The 13,203-nt window shown below is 37.7% G+C and overlaps 1 pseudogene across 1 annotated transcript in view; it reads left to right on the top strand.

Annotated features, from left to right (window-relative positions):
- The window catches only part of LOC308527734 (serine/threonine-protein phosphatase with EF-hands 1-like), a 101,330-nt pseudogene that overhangs the window by 56,136 nt on the left and 31,991 nt on the right, over nucleotides 1–13,203 (top strand). The window contains exon 2 of the transcript in view: nucleotides 11,411–11,947. The product of the transcript in view is annotated as a serine/threonine-protein phosphatase with EF-hands 1-like (transcript). The remainder of the gene's footprint in view (nucleotides 1–11,410; nucleotides 11,948–13,203) is intronic.

Here is a 13,203-nt window from a genome sequence, read left to right as displayed (position 1 = left end):
ACAAGGAGGATCAAGGTAAAATACTTCCAATGACCACAGAAGCACAGAATACTGGACAGCTTGGCGAATAGCCAAGAGAGATGGCAGGTACAGATGGCAGCAGTCCAGTGCCCAGGGATTCAGATGGCAGGTAATTGACAGAAGAAAATAATCAGGCAGGTGGCTAACAGCACAAGATCAGCTCTCTAAAGTTAGGTCAGGCACAGATTTAGAAAAATCAGTAATATTCTGAGAAATAAATTCATAGAAACTGAATCATTCCATCTGAAGAGCTTGGGTTACTGAACAATTTCCCTCCCCAGCTTTGGCAATAGTTTGCCCAGGTGAGATTAACCATAAAAGTCTGAGAATAAAAGGGATGTGATAGGCTCACGTAAGGAGAAATCAGACCATCTCAGCTAAGGTTAATAAAACCACTGACCAAGCCTCATGAGTAAATCTTGATTATTTCCCTCCTTCAAGAATGGGAAGAATTGCAACCACTGAATCCATTCCACATGCAATGCTCAGATCCATTCTATAACAAGGTGGGGGGGGGGGAGCCTCAGGCATTAATTCCACCTGGGAGCACTAGGTTGGACAAGGAATTGAGAAGAAATAGTCAACAGGGGTTTCATAAGGAAATAATATTGATCTTGATTATAGAGCATAAATTGAATATTATCATATAGGAAGAAGGAAAGGCAAGGAGGCTTAAAATATAGGTTACACTTGAGTAATTATGGCTTGTCTAGCAGTGGTCACCAACCTTTTGGACCTCACGGACCGCCAGCGGTCCGCAGACCACCGGATGGCGACTGCTGGTCTAGTGCAGTGGTCGGCAAACCGCGGCTCGCGAGCCACATGCGGCTCTTTGGCCCCTTGAGTGTGGCACTTCCACAAAATACCACATGCAGGCGCACACATACATTGCGATTGAAACTTCATGGTCTATGCGCAGAAGTCGGTTTTCGGCCTGGGCGAGTCTATTTTGAAGAAGTAGCATTAGAAGAAGTGGGGGTACATTCGCTGAGGTCAACCCCTCAGATTAAGGACGTTTTTAGCAAAGGCCAGCTTAGGAGTACCCTAATTAAGTTAATAACAATGTACCTACCTATATAGTTTAAGTTTAAAAAATTTGGCTCTAAATCAGAAAGGATATATGCACCCCTATGTTCATAGCAGCACAATTCACCATAGCTAAGATTTGGAAGCAGCCTAAGTGCCCATCAGCAGATGAGTGGATTAGAAAACTGTGGTACATATACACAATGGAATACTATGCTGCGGTAAAAAAAAAAGGAACTCTTGCCTTTTGCAACAGCATGGATGGAACTGGAGAGCATTATGGTAAGTGAAATAAGCCAGTCAGAGAAAGATAAATACCACATGATCTCACTCATTTGTGGATTATAGAGAACAACATAGACTGATGAAAAGGGACAGACCCAAAGACTGAGAAACAGCGATCAGGCTATCAATCCCCAGAAGGAAGTAGGGGAGGGCGGGGGTAAGGGGAAGAGATCAACAGAAGGACTTGTATACATGTATATAAGCCTAACCAATGGACATGGACAACAGGGGGATGGGAGCATGAGTGTGTGTGGGGGGGGGAGATTGGGGGTTAATGGGGGGGATGAGGACATATTTGTAATACCTTAACTAATAATAAAAATAAATAAATAAATAAAATAAAAAAATTTGGCTCTCAAAAGAAATTTCAATGGTTGTACTATTGGTATTTGGCTCTGTTGATTAATGAGTTTGCCAACCACTGGTCTAGTGGGATTAGCACATAGGCAGCATGGTAGGAAATAGAAAAAATAAGCTAGAGTGCACATATATACATATACACGTGTGTGTATACTCATGTTTGCATATATAAACATACATGTACATACATATATATTTTGTTGTTGTTAAACTGTAATCAGATTGTGAAGGTCTTTGACTATAACTCTTATGGAACTGAACTTGACCTTAAGGGAAACCATTCAGAAATTTTAATCTAGCCCTAACTGGTTTGGCTCAGTGGATAGAGCGTCGGCCTGTGGACTGAAGGGTCCCAGGTTCGATTCCGGCCAGGGGCATGTACCTTGGTTGCGGGCACATCCCCAGTGGGGAATGTGCAGGAGGCAGCTGATCGATGTTTCTCTCTCATCGATGTTTCTGGCTCTCTATCCCTCTCCCTTCCCTCTCCCTTCTTCTCTGTAAAAAATCAATAAAATATATTTTTTTTTAAAAAGAAAAAAAAAGAAGTTTTAATCTAGCAGAAAGGCATAGCTTTGTAAAATCAGTGATAAGAGCACAGAGGATGAATTGAAAGGAGAGAACCATAGCACAGAGACCAGAGCCATCAAAGGTCAGTTACAATGATCCCTGCAAGAGATGATGAGGGGCTAAAGCTGGGCTGTGGTCACGGAGATGGAGAGAAAAAGGCAGCATCAGTAGTCTTTGAGGGGTAGAATCAACACAATAACAACCTATTTCACATATAAGAAGAGAAACACTGAGGTTCCTAACTTATGCATCTGATGAGATAGGAGTGCCATTCATTAATGAAGACAAAGAAATAAAATTCTGGGGACAAGATTATGAATTGGATTTAAATTTGAAAAACAAAAAGCCTGGAACATCCAGAATGATGAGCTACAGAATCAAGAATCCAGTATATTAGTGATATCTGAATACTTGGGAATGCACAAAATTACCCAGGAAAAATGTCTAGAAGGAAAAGAGGAAGAGACAGCCTAGAAAACACTAAATTTGTTTACACATGAAAAAATGTATCATGACTACGAAAGTAATTATGCAGATATTTCAGCCAAATGCCTATTACCCAAGAGAATGATTCCTATATTTGAAATAGGTGGAAAGAGGAATAGATCATGCTTAAGGGAGAAGTAGTAAAAAGCAAGAAAGTTTTTCTGTACTCAAATACACCCATGAAATTCAGCTACTCTCTCTAGTTAAGGCTTTTTGAAAGAACGAGAAAATGATAGTGGTCTGTGAGGTCCTTGCTAGTCTTTGAATCTGTAATCTTTTAACGCTCTTTCATCAAAAACACTTGGTTACCTTACACCTTACTGATAGAAGCCTGGCCTTTTCATGGGCTGATGCTAAACTGGCAATGGCACAGGCACCATCTAAAATGCATCTAATTAGTGGGGTTATCACATTGTAAGGTATAAAATAGTCCAATACTTACAGCGTACACCTGAAACTAATATAACCAATATAAGATTGTAGACCAACTATTCTTAAATTAAAAAATCAATTTAACCCAACTGGCATGGCTCAGTGGTTGAAGTGTCAATCTATGATCCAGGAGGTTCGATCCTGGCCAGGGCACATTCTACAGGCTTGCTTCCACTGTGGGGCATGCAGGAGGCAGCCGATCAATGATCCTCTCTCATCATTGATGTTTCTATCTCTTTCTCTCACTCTCCCTTCCTCTCTGAAATCAATAAAAAATATATACTAAAAAAAAATTTTAAATATTTTTAATCTATTTACCTAAATACATAAAAATAAAATACATCTACTAGTAAGTTCATGACAACCAAGTCTACCCAGCAATAATATTACGCAGCAGACCTGAATGACAATTTTCCAGAAACACACCAGTCCTGTTGTGTCCACAATATCCCATGCAAATGAGGTATTTATATTCATCCTTATTTCCTGCTAACAAACAATTTAGATATAATTTTTCAGCTCATTCAGCAACATATAGTAAATGACATCTAGGGCACTGGTCAGAAGCTAACATCCATATTAATTAACCTGACTGTGGTAATCATTTCACAAAGCATCACGCTATGCACTTTAAATATATTCCATCTTATTTGTCAGTTACATCTCAATAAAGTTGGGTGGGGGCAGGAACCAAACATCTAGTTTATTAGTAGAAACCTCAGTATTCTCAATAGTAAAACTTGGATTACAAATGTACCTTACAGGAATGTTGTGAAGGCCAAATACTGGTGAAAATGTTTTACAAACTTTCAATTACTGTACAATTGTTGGTTGTTCTTAGTAGTATCAGATCCCTAAAGTTTAATGTATAGCTAATCTTACACAGAATTAAATGTCAGTGATTTTCAATTTACTTTTACTACAGTTTATAAAAAATAATGAGTAAAACAGTAACCACAAGAAATGTGACATTTTAATAGACAAAATCTGCATTCTGATGAACTATCTGAAAAATATTTATTAAATTTTATAGATAAATACAAACAGAAACTCTAGCCCTTTCATTGTAAATGATGGAATATAGTAAACTAGGCTGCCAATAAGAACCTGCACAAATGTGTTTCATCTAATCAGTAACACTGTGTGAATGGTAAACTAATTGAACATCAGGGAATTAAAAGGACATCAATTTCACTGTTGTATCATAGGAGTGATATGTATGAAAATTATTTTAGAAGAAAATTCTGTTCCAAAATGATTAATCAAAACTAGATAAAATGCAGAAAAGCATTGTTGTTCCAGATATTGGGTTTAATAAAGAATTAGTTCATCCTAAGGAAATACATTCTAATTTCTGCATCTCTCTGCAATATTTTACAACTATGCTCAAAAAAAGCCTGGGGTGAAAAAATATATATATATGTCTGAATGACTGAACATTTCAGCAGGAAAACCTTTTAACTTATAGTAGAATAATATTAGCTGGTTCAAAAGAAAATCAAGTGATGAAAAGTAAAAAAAAAAAATTATAGGCAGGATAAGCGAAGTAAATTCAGGCGCCCACATTTCACAAGAAAACATATGTGTTTATGAGGGGTAAAAAATATGTTGACAATGAAGCTAATTCTCTGCGATTCCCAAGCATTTGAGGGTATCGGAAAATGCAATTTTCTGAAAGAAAATTTTTGTTCAAGAATTATTTATAAATGGGGACGGGACTTTTGTCTGGAAAGACAGAGAGAACGCAGATAGAGAGAGACAAGAATCATTTCTCCTCCAGGAGAAAGCTGCAGTTTGTACAGTGGCGATCTATTTGGGAGTGCAGATCTGATTCTGCTGTTCACAGTGCTTAATGTCTCCAAGAATTTTCAGCCATTTCCTCTTACAGAGGCCCTGGTCTGACAGCATATGCTGAATGGGGCCCCAGGATAAGAATCAATCCCAGCTGTCTTTTTATGTGATCACAAGATAATTGTTAAAGCCCAAATATTTTCCTTGATTGAGTGTTATGGCAATTGAGCTCATTTTTCAGTAAATGAAAATGCACGACTATATATTGACCCCTAAACCTTTAAAAGGGAAGCAGAACGCCATATTTCTCAATAAAAGCAGGCTTGGCTTGCCTAGATTATAGATCAAATTAACTGGGGACCATGAGGCAAATGAGCCCAGATTTGGGACAACAAATTGTCAATAGATTTGGCTCCATTAGACTTAGGGACAAACTACACTAAAATAATGGGATTTGGTTGCATGTGAGAACAAAATTATGGAGCTAAAAAAAAAAAACAACCTCCTTCCCATTACAATCATCTACTAAAGAATTCTGCAAGGGAAATACACTCCAATGAATTAGTTATATAACTGTTACTCTTTCGTTAAAATGATTTAATAGTTCTACAAATGTCGTGGCATTAGCATTTTATGCAAAGCTATAAAACAGTAGCAAGTAAAAAAAATCAACTGCCTTTAAAAGTCAGCACTTTTGGACTGTTTATGACACTACGCGGTCACTCTGTGATATGAAAGGGTAACATCACTACGATAAGTACTGTTTGCTCACCAGTTTTATTTCAGGCAGGAGGCCATTAAAGGAATGAGGCTGCCGAATTCATCTTCCATTTGGATGGGCTTCAGCAATGCGTGTACACTGGCTAACTCATCCTAAGATTTCTCTAAGAGAAGAGAAGCTTTTTGGAATACATAGATGCTTAAGAAACTACTTAATTATGTATTTTTATAACGTTTAAACTCCCCTGTCAGTAATACCTAACTGAATATCTAAATATAATAAATAAATTTCTATGGACATATCTATAAACATTTACAGGCAAGTAACAGACAGATATGTCATGGCAAAACCTCTATCCTCAGTTCATTCAATCTCTAAATAAATATTAGGCATTTTCCATCCTCAACAGAGTACGTGGATGATGTTCACATTTTCCATTTGTTGTTGTTTCCAATACTATTCCTTATACAAAATTTTGATTAGAATTAGCAACACATTTAGGTAGGGGAGTAACCCACAGGATTCCACAAGGTTTAAATTATTAATTGTACATTAGCCAATTGTTCAAGTTTAATGGTAACAAGTGCCTAGTGATATACTTAGCATTCAGATTAAAAATAAAGGGTCATATTTCATAATTTTGAGTGTAAATGGATAAAATTTAAATAACTAATTCAATAATCATGGTCCTTTGGGAGCTGATACCACATAAGAGATTGGTTAGCAAAAACAAATGAGGCATATAATAAGTCTCTTTTCTGTTATTGGCCTTATTTGCATGTTACCTAGGCTATTCTCTTGCTCATATGTTCAGTGACATGTTACAAAGGAAGCAGTATGAAGTAGTGGGAGAACACTGAATCTGGAATAAGATCTGGATTAAAAATCTGGCTTGACCTTGGGAGATTACATAGTTCATCTCTAAAACTATGAGACTGAATTGGAAGATATCTAAATAATGGACAGGATGGTGTGGGCAAGAAGACCTTGTCACTACACAACAATGATAGACTTCTAGTGGCTTGTCCAACAATTGCCAAGACCCTCAGAATATATAGGACAGTTTGGTGTGGCCCCTTAATATCTATTAAATTAAATTAATATGGAAGTTTTGTTACAATGGATTGTAAGAGTGCTTTTCTGGACCCTGTATTATCTCACTCCAAGAATGAGCTAATTTCATTTATCTTAAATTTCTAGGTGGTATGTTAGTCTTATCACTTTTAAAATTCTATATTCTAGTTATAATTAACTCTGACCAATATCTCTATTCCTTTATTATTAAAATCTCCTCAATTTTAAAGGCAGGCAAACTGAAGCAGGAAATTAAGATGCAGTGAGTGTCAGTCAGAACCTAGAGTATTCATGAGACGGTGTCCTAACTCTGGGTTCTAACTCTGTGGGGCCTTCCATTATTACCAGAAGCTTTGATTGGAAGCTCCATCATATTGAATCTTTCCCACTGTTAATGAATAGATTTAATTTTGCTGCCTACATCAAAAATGCAAGTATTGAGCAGGCAGGTAGTAAATGTCTAAATGTCTATTGCAGACTTTGGGAATTTTAGGATTCCGAATGTAGTTGATAACAATCCCTGACCTCAAAATGTTTGCAGTCTGATTAGAGAGGTGAATATAAAAATGAAAAGTCAGCAAAGTGTGTGCAATAATTCTCAAAATACAGTTTATAAGAATCACTTGGAAAGCATGTTGAGGATGCAGATTCCCAGGCTCCACATCTAGACTCAAGGATTCCACGACAGTAGATCGGGGGTGGTTTCGGCAATCTGCATTTTTTAACAGCACCCACATAGGTGACTCTAACTAATGCAATGGGCCAGAAGGATACACCGAGAAACACCAGTGAATAGGAGCTCAGGCTTGGGAGTCCAATAGTCTAGGTTTGACTCCTAGCCCCACCACTATCCAGCTCTGTGGCCATGATTCAGTTACTAAAGTCCCCTGGGCTTTAATGTTCTCATAAAATGAAGATAATAATAGTGCCTGTGTGTTAGGTGGTTGTAACATTGGAACCCACTAAGCACTTAATCGAAGTTGTTCTTGTTTTTGTTATCATTAATATTACTATAACACTAGAAACTGACAAAGTGCTAATTGGTCTGGCATTATTCCCAGAATTCAATGAATAAAAGGAAATTCTGGATAAGGGTATGGCAAGCTTTAAGAAGGAAGAAGTTGGACTAAACCCTAAAAATCAATGAAAGATTGTATTATCAGAGTAAATAAATTCTGGGTGAAAGAGACATACTGATCAAATTATTAAGGAAGGTGAGAACAAGCCCTGTGAGAACCAGTAAGGGAAGCAGCCCTAAAGTGGAGGATTGAGAGGGAGGGGAAGTGGGAAATAAGTAGCCAGAAGATAGGAGGCTCACAAAGCCTGAAGTCCCCCCATCTTATTATCTGAAACATCTGTTTTAAGAGGTAGATATGTTGAGATAGGCCCCCACATAAGGAAAAAGAATACAAAAAGATCAATTTGTAGTAACTTATTTTTACAAAAATAATATTTTCTTTACAAAATAATTTATCATACAGAACCTTAATTCATTGGATATGATAACAGATATAAGACACAATTCAACTTATTAAAGATAAATAGTTCAACCTTCTAATCTTCAACCAATGGTTGTTGGCACCAATTTAGCACCAACAAGAATCCTCAACTTATGGTGTGGTGAAGAAGGAGACTTTATTCAGTGCAAAGACTGTGCAAACAGCTTAGCTATGGAGGTGGCCTTGGTCTAGGTGGCCTTGAGGCCAGGCCCTGCTCCATGCTGGTCTGCTTGGCACTGTGCTGGTCTGGGCTGGTCTGTTCCATTATGCACTAGCAAGACATCTTTCAGCTCAGTCAGGAAAACATAGTCTTAAATCTTCAGTGGAAAGGGAAAGTGTGCTCCCCAAGCCAGCGGGGAGCTGGTTTATATAGAAAAAATGTCCCTACCCCTGACTCCTGATTGGTCTGTCCTCATGCAAATGAGGACTCCAAATATACAGTGTGATTGCTTAAAAAGGCACTGTCCTGATTGGTCAGAATGGAGTTACTCTGATTGGTTGAAGTTGTGTAGTTCCAATTAGATGGGGAAAGCCTCAGTTCTCTTAGTTAAAATAGGATTCCAGGAACTCCTTTATAAGGGCTGGCTCAGAAGACAGGAACACAGTACAGGCAGGCAGTTCAGTACAGATTCTTCTGTGCAGTACAGTTTACATGAGATGCCCCTATATAGAAATGACTGCTGGGTTCTGCTTTTTAAATTTGAACCCAATTAGCCACCAGAAGCACTTCATAGTAGGTATCTTCTTTCTCAGGGTACACACAATAAAGGACTATGGGCTTTTTTAAAATCAAAGGACTATTATTTATTTCAGAAACCACAGATTCTAGCACAGGCCAGGAATATAATGACAGCTCTGAAGATAAAAACATATTGTTGCTCAACTAAATAGTTATATATAGTTATGATATCAAATGCGATATCCATGAAAAAAGTTTCTTCCCTTTGGAGAGCTGCCACATCCATTTATTGTTCATATTCCCAGGTGAGGCTATTGCTTTGAAAATGCAGCCAAATTCATTGCGCATTTACAATGATTGTCCATAACTGTGTAAGCAGCAATAAATTAAGTATTGTACATGTCAATAGTCAAGCTGCATAATTCAACTGAAAATACACAACTCTCATTTGATTTCCTAAGTATCTGAAAAACTTCATTAAATTCGTAATTTAGTGGATTTTGAGAAAAACACAGTGCACTGAAACACTAAAAGCCTGTCTTGTTCCTCTTTTCAGGCCTCTGTTTACGTGGAACCTTAGAAGTTTACTTAGAGTTGCACTTTGATCCTCCATGAAACAACTCTAAACCCCCAGAATGGAAGTATCCCCAAACCAGGGATTCTTATTGCCCATAAGTTTCTTTTCTGATTTAAGATATTTTCAACCTCTCTTACTTTATCTCAGGGGGAAAAAATGTTAAAAGAGCATATGGGATAGTTATTATTTCTTTCTTTGACTCCTCAAATGATGTCTTGAAAATTACATCATGATTATAAGACACTCAAAACATATGGCCAGAGTTCACGAGGGTGGGCACACTTCACTTTCATAGAGGTCATCCATGCCCCACAGACAGGGAAGCTGCGCTTATCACCTATAAGGCACAAACTAAACGTAGATCATGGAACTCTGTCACTGAGGAATCAGTAATCTAGGCAAGGGGAGGGGTCCATGTTGGTTATTAATATATTCATTATACTAGAAAAGACTTGCCTTAAAAGAACCACAGCAGAAAAATGGGAATTTATCTGAAGTGATACTTTTATATTACTAGGCCCATGAAGTAATTACTATAATGAATATATTGCAATAATACAATTTGTAAGGTTTGATGAATTCTAAAATATGTCTGTTCCCACTACCATTCATTTCCTGTTTTTTTGTGAACTGGGAATACAATGACCAAGTTAAGCTTCACTTCACTAATCTGATTCCGGTTAATGCCCCAAGGGGAGCTATCAGCATGTCTCTTCCAATGGCCTCCTAGGGAACAAGAGAGAAATACTTGGCCTATTAAAAACAAAGGGCACATTCACTTCTCTGCTGGCCTGGTGGAGGCCCTATGAAGCATTCAGCTCCTTGATTACTTTCTATCAGTGTGTTCGTAGCCAATCAAGCCGTAGCAGGAGACAATTAAATCCACCGAAACAAAGCAGTGTTTATGGCCACACCTGCCTAATGTCTGCCAGTTTATTTTCTGCACATGTAATTAAGAGCCTTCTATGCCAATAACTCAACTTCCAGCAACATAGATTTGGGTGGTAAGAGCTTTGGTTCTTGCCTTGGAGTGAGCTAGCCCGGGTATGTGTTCCAGCTGATACACTTGGTAGCTGTGTGACCTTCAACACATTATTTAATCTCTCTGAACCTCATTTCTCTATCTATAAACAATATTATCTCATGAAAATATTGATATAAGTAATCTAATACTCAGCATGTACTCAACCAAGAATTAGCTCTTTAATGAACATTGCTCAAAACTATGTAAAATAACTATGACTTTGACCATATGGGACTTAAATAATGGAAATAGGCAATGATGGGCTCAGAATTGTTGGATTTTAGTTACACACAAATTAATTTGTCATGTAAGTTCAAATAACTGCAACAAATTGATTCTCATCAAATATAAATATGCCCTTATAAAGATATACTGCCCTGATATGAGGTATCTAAAATAATCTCATAGATGTAGAATTGTGGTTGTCAGGGGCTGAGAGGAGGGGAAAATTGAGATATTCAATGGGTATAAAGTTTCAGTTATACAAGATAAGTTCTAGAGATCTGCTTTACAATATCATGCCTATAGTTAACAATAGTGTCAATACACTTTTTAAAAATGTTTATGAGGCCAGACAACATGTTAAATGTTCTAAGCATCCAAAATGTTGGGACAACATAAAGGGAGGCATTCTTTTTTTTATTATTATTTATTTCAGAGAAAAATGGAGAGGGAGAAATCAATGATGAGAGAGAATCATTAATCAGTTGCCTCCTGCACATTCCCTCCTGGGGATCAAGCCTGCAACTATGGCATATGCCCTGACCAGAATCAAACTGTGCCCTCCTGATTTGTAGGTTGATGCTCAACCACTGAGCCATGCCAGCCAGGCATAAGGGAAGCATTCTTCAAACCATCTTGGAATAAGAAATTGAAGCTTTTTTGAATGTACAAAATCTAGAAGACGTGGGCTTCATCTTCAACAAAAAGCAAGAAATCTGAGAATGCACTAAGATCTGCATTAATCATCCAGAACTGGCACCAAGGTTACAGCACTCGGTTGAAGATAAGACAACACTATGCACTCACCATCTTCCAGTCCAGCAAATATGCCAGTGAACAAGCCCAACTGCAGCTCTCCAGCTTCTTTTCCTTCATGTTGGAAAACTACCCAATAAAAGTGAGAAAGATTCAGAATTAGTAAGTCTGCTGTTTAGTTACACCAGGAAAACAAGAACAGACAGGACTACGTGGGGCTGATAGGTATCCCAGACTCCTATAGTGGCCCTAGGCTGTAATTTCAGTTACTCACATCTACTGATACTGATTTACTTATTGAGTCCTTCAAGGAACAAAGATTCTTCATGCTTATTATGTCTTAGAAATGCTATTGGAAACCAAGAAAGTCCTAAAACAAATGCTGAATTTTACTCACATAAAACATATCCCTCCAGAATGCAGATTGGTACAACCACTATGGAAAAGAGTGTGGCGGTTCCTCAAAAAATAAATAATGGAATTGCTTTATGACCCAGTAATTCCACTTCTGAAAATAAAAGCAAAGAAACCTGAAACACTAATTCAAAAGGATATTTGCACCCCTCTATTCATTGCAGCATTATTTACAATAGCAAAAATATGGAAGCAACCCAAGTGCCCATCAATAAATGAGGAGATAAAAATAGCTGTGGTACCTATACACAGTGAACTACTACTCAGCTGTATAAAGGAATGAAATCTTACCTTTTGGGACAGCAATGATGAACCTAGAGGGTATTATGCTGAGTGAAATAAGACAGAAAAAGACAAATACCATGTGATTTCACTTACATGTGGAATCTAATGAACAAAATAAAAAAACAAACTAGAAACAGACTCCTAGATACAGAGAAATACTAAAAGTTGTCAGAGGGAGGTGGGTTAGGAGCTGGGTGAAAAAGGTGAAAGGATTATGCATTACAAATTGGTAGTTACAGAACAGCCACAGAGATGGAGATTATAGCATAGGGATTATAGTCAGTAAGATTGTGATAAATATGAATGGGGCCTGGTGGGTACCTGAAGCAGCAGGGGTGACCTCTCTGTCAAGCATATTATTTTCTAACCTCTTTGCTATACATCTGAAACTAATAGAGTACAACACTGAATATAAACTATAATTTAAAAAAATTAATTAAAAAAAAAAACTTGCCCCTCTAAACAGTTAGCAATCTGTGATGATCTACATGGGAAACTAGAGTATCTCTGTTTCATCTCCTACAAGAACAGTCTCCCCTCAGGGAGGAATCCGTATGCTTTTAATGGTGATTTTTTAGATGGAGGACAAACTTCATGAAATCCTAATGATCCTGTTTGTGACTTTTCTTGTCTATCCTGGTGACCTGGACTTGAACAGAGGGAACCATCAAGACTTTTTGACAAATATGAGATTCAGCTTCACAAAAGAAGTCGTACATAAATATAAGCTACATGGGGGTGGGGGTGTTATAAATCTTGGAAGAAGTCTATGCCTGGTTCCCAATTCATACAATCATTGACAATGAAGTCTTGGTCACACATGATTGGGTATTAAACTCCAAAGATTTGAATTTACTTCACCATCTAGAAAGAAACTAAAATGAAATATGTACTGATGTCACTAATTCCAATAGATGGAGACCAGGATACTGACCTGTGCTAGGGTCCAACCCCAGCAGGTCCAGGGGTCCCCAAAGGTGTGGA

The sequence above is a fragment of the Myotis nattereri genome (genome assembly GCF_964212035.1).
Source record: "Myotis nattereri genome assembly, chromosome: 12".
Lineage (NCBI taxonomy): Eukaryota > Metazoa > Chordata > Mammalia > Chiroptera > Vespertilionidae > Myotis > Myotis nattereri.
The sequence above is the reverse complement of the archived record's forward strand: the minus strand, read 5'-3'. Positions and strand labels throughout refer to the sequence as shown.